We start from the raw sequence: 7,600 nt of genomic DNA on the forward strand, positions 1-7,600 counted from the left end.
TTTTTTTAAACATGTATAGGCAGAGGTGGACTCTGAACTTGGTGAACGCAAAGACGAGGAAGTTGATCCAGATACCACAACTTTCAACACAGAACAAAAAGACGCACACTATATAGAGAAGGTAAAGCCTGGAGAGAAGCATCATTCTACCTAAATGCTTCCTAGTAAACATTTTTTCTGAAAGCGAAACATTTCGACAAATAAAATGCTTAAAATCATGAAGAACTGAAATATGAAATCCTGCCGCCGTACTCAATTTTATTAATTTTCTCTTTCAGTGTTGTTATTCGACAATTTGTAATTTATTTTATTTCTAGCCTTTATGCTTGTTAATGAATTTCGTAAAATAGTTTTATAAAGTTCCTTCATCACAACAACTTTTGAGACCCGTACTGAGTTAGAACCAATGAACTATTCATATGTACCAGCACAAAATTTTAATAATTGTTCATGTTTTTAATATTATAGAAATGCTTGTTGGGATATTGTTTTGTTACTAAAAAAAGGCTGGTTTGTAGGTAGAGTATGAAGAGAGAAGTGAAATCATACAATTTCAATTTGATGAGCTACCTACAGCACAAAAGCAGTTTATCGAGGACATCAGACGCGGGATTCAATCCGACTTGGCGGATCAAGTGATAAAGGTAAGTATTTGAATCTAATGTGGCCAGGGGCGTAGCTTCCTATAGGCCGTGTAGGCCGCGGCCGACACATTTTTCAGAAAAACCGAAAAAATAAAAATGCCAAATCTGCAATAAAAACTGAAGGCAATGGAGGGTGAGGAGCTTAATATGAAATTCCGACAAATGCGCTTTAATATATAGGAAACCTGGTATTTCAAATATATCGTTTTCCTTCGATCTAATGTACATTTTCGCGCGACGTTAATGTTTCGTATATAATTAATCGGAAGTTGCATACCAGTAGTCTGCGCGTTTACGCAGTACATTAAACATTTCCAATCGGCTTGGTTAAAGTCTACGGGCGCTATATTATTTGAAATTGTAAACGGTTTGGCGCCAATATTGCCGAACATACTCCTACGTATCCTCTTTTCGATAGTTTCACTTTGACTTCAATAAATGAAGATACCAAACAACAATGCTAGAAGGAACTTGGCAATCATGCCTCCAGTACCAGTTTCCATCCGAGTGTCCGAACTATGATGGACCCAGTTCGGGACATTGGATTCTTGTTCAAGTTTTCAGCAAATCGTCTAGCAGCGTTCCAGGACGAGCTTTCTAAAGAAGTCGCAACGAAAGAGGAAATGAATCGGCGCATTAAGCTTCGCTCGTTATGTGAGACACGATGGTTCAGACATGCGGGCGCACTCGAAACGTTCCAAAATGCGTTCCCCAAAGTGGTCCACGCTCTTGAAACCTGATGTGTAGAATGGACTGTACATGAAAGTAACAGATATAAGCTCAGGCTTCGACATTCAACCATCAATGCCAAGAAGAGTTCGTCGACAGCAAACCAGAGCAAATCCTGAGGTGCAGACACCATCTGACTACTTCAGAATAACCTTGTTCAATGTCTTCAAAGACAGATACAGTGCACAACATGCATTGCCTTCAAAACTGGAAAGGATTACATGCTGCCAACAATGTATGCTGCTAAGGCCCCTGATCGCCACAAAACATTTGACACATTTAAAACAGAATGGAATGTGAGATGGAGCATCGCAGCCGCAAGTTTATCTTGATTACGAGATACCACGAAACAGACCAACAAGACCTGTACCCTAGCATATTTACAATATTCGAGGTTCTTCTTACTATGCCACCTACATCAGCCTCTTTGTTAAAGGTCGTTAAGTGGAATGAAACGAATAAAAAAACTTCCTGCGAACGACAATGAAAAGCGACCGTTGTCATCCTTGGCCCAAATGCACAGCCACAAGAGCATGATCATAGATGCTGACCGCGTGGTAACAAAATGCATTAATATTGAGTGAAATTTAATAAATAAAATGTTCAATGTTTTACTTCTTTGGCCGGTCTTCTTTAGCTAATATACGTACAAAATTGATTTAAGGTAAAACATAATGATATTGTTGCTCTCTTTAATGTTTTTTTACAACAACGAAATATACGCCAAAACGCATCTACAATCACCTAGCTAAGCAAAATTTCCTTGGGGTGGGAAGCATGCCCCGCGGGCCCCCTAAAATGTGGCCTACACATATATATTCGTCAAGATACGCCCCTGGTGGCTATGATCTATTGCCAAGTAATAGTGTTACGATTCGTATTACCAAGAGCATATTTAAGAGATAACAACAGTAATTATTCTTATTTATATGTTAAGCACTTCAATATGATTTCCATGTACTAATATATTTAAAACAGGGATGTTTCAAGTTTATACCTCTTCTTGGTAATTTGACAGAGAAAAACTGCTATGATCTTATACAAATGTTTTTCTTCCTCAAAACCATTACTACAGTTATACGTTGGTGAACGATTTTAAAGGGCACGAAAAATGTATTCAAATGAAGGAATCCAAAGTAGGCATTTTGGATGAGAGAAATATTACTTTGTTCCTATATTCGATTTACATATCGATTTAATAACGGAGGCTAACTTGATTTTGCCGACTTAATAGGTTTAATTGGACGGCGTCGACGACAACATCTTAACTGATTAAGACAGTTACTAAAGAGTCTATTATTCACTCGGAATTTTGATTCCACTGACAGTCAAGGCAAGCTTGACATTGGAAACAATCACCGTATTAAAGCTGCAATCTCACAGATTGAAGGTTATGACAACTTTTTTATTTTTTGTCTTGGAACGAGCTATTTTTTGCAAAAACCATGGAAACCAGTTCTATAAGACTGCTGACAAAATTAGATCGCAGAATTTTATACTTAAGTTCAAAAATTGATGTTTTATGCATTTTTTCTAAACCGTTACTAACGGTTTAAGCCATAAATTATTAATTTTCAAACGGGAATATGAAAATCTATGATCTGATTTTTTGTCAGCAATCTTATATCATTTGTTTGCAGATATTTACGCAAACATTTGCTCTTTCCAAGACAAAAAAAAAAAAGTTGTAAAAATGGTATATCTGTGAGAGTGCAGCTTTAAATAAAGCTATGATAATTAAACGTTAAAACTGATTTTTTTCTTATTTGTGAAAACTATAACATATTTTTTGTTCGCAGAATAATAATAAAACTTGATGACAGTGTATGTAATCACAACGTCCAGGAAAGTTTGATCGTCAGATAAATCTCGCCAATTTAACTAGAGTTACGCCCCTTTGACATTGCAACATGTCAGTTGAATTTATTTCACGTGCATTAAACAAATTAATACAGTTAATAATCAGATCATGGATGAAGTTTTTAATCACACGTTTATATTCAGAGACATTAAGACCACCTTATGAATCATGAACCTAAAGCGACAGGTTTGCCCTTTTCACATTCGTGTTACATTTTGCTCGACATTGATGGTCGCTACCAATATATTTCCATTCTTTATAATGAATTTTGTTGATATACTTTGTCTTAAATAATAACAGGTGTAATACAGAAATACATGTTTATAGTGACACAAATAACAAAAGTATTTATTATTGTAACTCAATAGGCAATATGTAACGTTGTGCTCAAGGAGATGGGTTCAAACCAAGCAGACGAAATACGTAATTACATCTCGAAATGTTCACTGTTTTGCTGGACTGCCCGTTCGCACAACCCACCCATATACGTCGACTTCATGGAGGTTACAGAAAACATGCGTTTTGACATGAGCGTATACAAGCCGTACACAAAGGCAGGACCCCTCGTAGATTACATTGTCTGGCCTCCAATTTATCTACATAAAGGTGGACCTATGCTTTCCAAAGGTGTTGCACAAGGGAAGAAGACTTAAATGGACATTCAGAGACTTGTTTTTTATATATTAGTCAGAAACCATTTTGCACATTGTATTATATGTTTGAAAAGGGACCTAATAATGAAATCTAACCATAAGTTAAATTGTATTTTGTGCTCTTTCTATCGAAATAAAATAACAATTAAGAATATGTGTAAAAATATAGTAGAAAATTACATTCATTCATATACCTGTGTTATTCACATGGAGTTTGAAGCATACTTAATACTACTAACATCTCTTTCGTAAATATCATACAGAGTATTGTTAAAAAAAACTAACAATCTACGACCATTTTTCAGACATGACAAATTTATCTACATAATTATGTAATTGATATAAAAAGCATTTAATTCATTCCTTTGCAAAAACTCTTAAATACCTTTACTTAAACTGTATCTGTTGTCGTTACATAAAATTTCTGAGAACATGAACATGATCCTGCGAAACTGCAAACATTCTCATTTCGGGTTGATGAAGTGATTCTGTTAACAACACTTTGTGAAAAATGTAAGTGAGTAACGGTCCAATTATAACACTTAAACTATTTTATTTAATATAGTTTGTAAGTGAAAGCGATGCCTGTCTAAATCATAATCAGTTTAAATTAATAAGTTACTTGATAGTTACACTAACAGTTATGCTATATTTGGATATTTGGCGAGTGGTCACACTATATAATATTGCCATCTATGGATTAATTATAGAATAATACATGGTTGACCATGGTATTATTTGGTCATATATTCCTTCCACTGGGACAATTATCAACCAAAAGCCATGGTCAACCACGTATGATCCTATAAATAAAATATGAACAAAAAGGCCGATGCTAGGGCAGTTTCAAACTAACCGAAATAGCATAGCATATTTGCATACATTGGATAGAGTGTGTGCTTCCAAGAAAACTCCCTGTCAAATTAAATTGATAAAACCACTTATTATTATTTTATCTGTACTGTCATCATCAACTTCAATATTTCATTGCATTTTGTGGTTGAAAACAGTTGCAGGCATTATAGGAACGAGACAAAAACGTTTGCTAAAAATATTTTGGTTGCTTAAGTTTAATGTGGACTAAACGAATCTTTATAAGTCAATTATCCTACGAAAAAATCTTCCAGCTGGTGATGCAGTAAGAGGAATACGTTATAGATGTATGTCAGGGTTCAAATGAGCGTCATCACACCATATTAAAATCAAGGCCTGAATGCAATCATATGCAACCGTATACCGTGACATTCGAATCATTTGAAAAAAAAATCGTCAAAGAGAATGAAAGATTAAATCGAACTAAACTTAAAATCTTCAAAACATTTAAATACCGATTTATAGATTGAGGTCTTAAGAATCGTGTCAATTTTATTATTAATCTTTATACCCTTGTCCTTTATCTTGGCAGACAGCTTTTATTATCAAATCGAAAACCTATAATTTGTGCATCAGATAAATCTGCAGTTAGTTTGTCATTACATTCAAGAATTGTTTTAGAAGTAGTTAACAAAGAGCCTAATTTCAAACCAAGTCAAAACGTTCTGAGAAGGGTTGGAGGAGATTATGAGAAAAATATATGCTTTTCTGTAAAAGTGCGAGCCTTTTTTTAAATTTAAGGAATTACTATACATGTTCGAAATAACTTCGATTGGAACATGCTTTCAGGAAGCGGGGAAGCAAATCGTATCTGTTAAACTGTAATTTTTGTAAGCGGTATACTGTGCGATCTCATTGCCTGTAAATTTAGGTTATAACCTAGTAAGTTTTCTGGTTTAAAATTGCTGTGTGTATACTTGTCGAACTAGCAAAAAACAGTTCAAAATGCACGTATTATTTTCAGATTAGTCAAACAGATTGTAAGTCGACGTGTATTTTCCGAATGCATTCAAAGTATTACATTGTTCTTGAAAATGAAAATTTCTACAAAATGTGGAAATGTGAATGAATAACAAGTTTGAGGATATACCCTATTTCTTAAAGGATTAAGATAATTATGTGAGGTTTTCTGAAATAAAATTTCAAACAAAATGCAAAACACATTTACGAATTCATTATTAATCGAATCAATTATACTCGCAACAAAACTATTGTCCAACAACGAAAGTAGATTATATGCGAATACATGATAGATCGGCGCGCTTTTAAGGCGCACAATATCGGTTGATATACTTTGAAAGTATTTGTTTAATTTTAATGCATTTTCATGTTTAACTCATTTGATCTTTAAACATGAACACTATAAAAAAACATATAATAAAGGTATACTGATAAACAAATTATTAACCTTCATAAATGTCATTTTTTTCATTAATAGCTACGTGGCCATAAATTTTCCGGTTAAAATGCGCCAAATATCGCTTTTATTTTTATTTTTATTTGTACCTAAATCATATGCTTTTTGTTTTGATCATTAAAACCAAATCAGTTAAACATGACCATAGATTATCTTTTTACATCAACCTATATTGTACTCCTTTAACCAGGAAGATTATTGAAATATCTTCGAACGAAGTTAATGTTTATTTATGTGAAAGTTTAATGACACGAAGTTACATTTTAATGAATCAGAACGGATGGAGTGGCCCTTCTCAATCATATAAATATTTCTTTAGGTCATCTTACTGTCAAAAAAAAACTACCTCGTTGGCTTACACATTGTCAACGCAAAGTCTGACGGAGGGAATGTGTATCGGATAAGTGGCAGTACGCGAACCTTAAACACTCACAAAAGGTGAAATTCTTTATGATTAAGCATAGTTTTTAATGACTGCCTATCTGCAATTTCATTGGCTGAAAATGTAGGTTGTATTTTAATCTTTGTTAATGTATCTGCCGGAAGTAGATAGAGATAAACGTTGTCTATGGTGTACTGAACAGAGTGGTAATTGCTGCATGAGGCGTCAGACTGATAAACCATACGGAAATATATGGCTTCTAAGTAAATAGATCAATATTCAGACAAACGCTGGTTTGGACATGGCTAACCCCATGCTTAATGATTCAGCCCAAAGCTAAACGTTTCAGCTCCATGCTAAATGTTTTAGCCCCATGCTTAATGTTTTACCCCCAAGCTAAATGTTTCAGCCCAATGCTAAAACTTTCAGCCAAATGCTAAATGTCTCGACCCATGCTAATTAGTGTAGCCCCATGCAAAACAAACCGACTCCTTGCTGAATGTTTTTGCGGCATGCTGAACGTTTCAGCCTCATGCTAAATGCTGAATGATTCAGACCAATGAAAAAAGTTTCAGCCCGATGTTGAGTGTTTCAGCTCTATGATAAATATTGAGCCCCATGCTGAGTGTTTTGACCCAAGGCTTTAAGCCTCATGCTGAGTGTTTTATCCCAATGCTGAACCTTAACGCCTCATGCTGAATATTTAGCCCCATGTTAAGTCGTTCAGACCCATGAAAAATGTTTCAGCCCGATGCTGAATGTTTCAGCCTCACGCTAAATATTTTAGCCCCATGCTGATTGCTTCAATCGCAAACTGAGTGTTATATCCCAAATATTGAAATCTGACGCCTCATGCTGACTGTTTCAGCCCAACACTGAATGTTTAAACCCAATGCTGAATGTTTAAGCCCAATGCTGAATGTTTAAGCCCAATGCTGAATGTTTAAGCCCCATGCTGAATGTTTAAGCTCCATGCTGAATGTTTAAGCCCAATGCTGAATGTCAAAGCCACATGCTGAATGTTTAATGCCACATGTTGAA

General features: G+C 34.9%; 1 long non-coding RNA gene across 1 annotated transcript; it reads left to right on the forward strand.

Annotated features, from left to right (window-relative positions):
- The first annotated feature begins 17 nt into the window (after nucleotides 1-17).
- Nucleotides 18-4,510, forward strand: LOC128225587 (uncharacterized). Its single transcript, XR_008259659.1, has 3 exons — nucleotides 18-121; nucleotides 519-644; nucleotides 3,603-4,510. It is a non-coding gene; the product is annotated as an uncharacterized LOC128225587 (long non-coding RNA).
- The last annotated feature ends 3,090 nt before the right edge of the window (nucleotides 4,511-7,600 follow it).

Source organism: Mya arenaria, chromosome 3 (genome assembly GCF_026914265.1).
Source record: "Mya arenaria isolate MELC-2E11 chromosome 3, ASM2691426v1".
NCBI classification, from domain to species: domain Eukaryota; kingdom Metazoa; phylum Mollusca; class Bivalvia; order Myida; family Myidae; genus Mya; species Mya arenaria.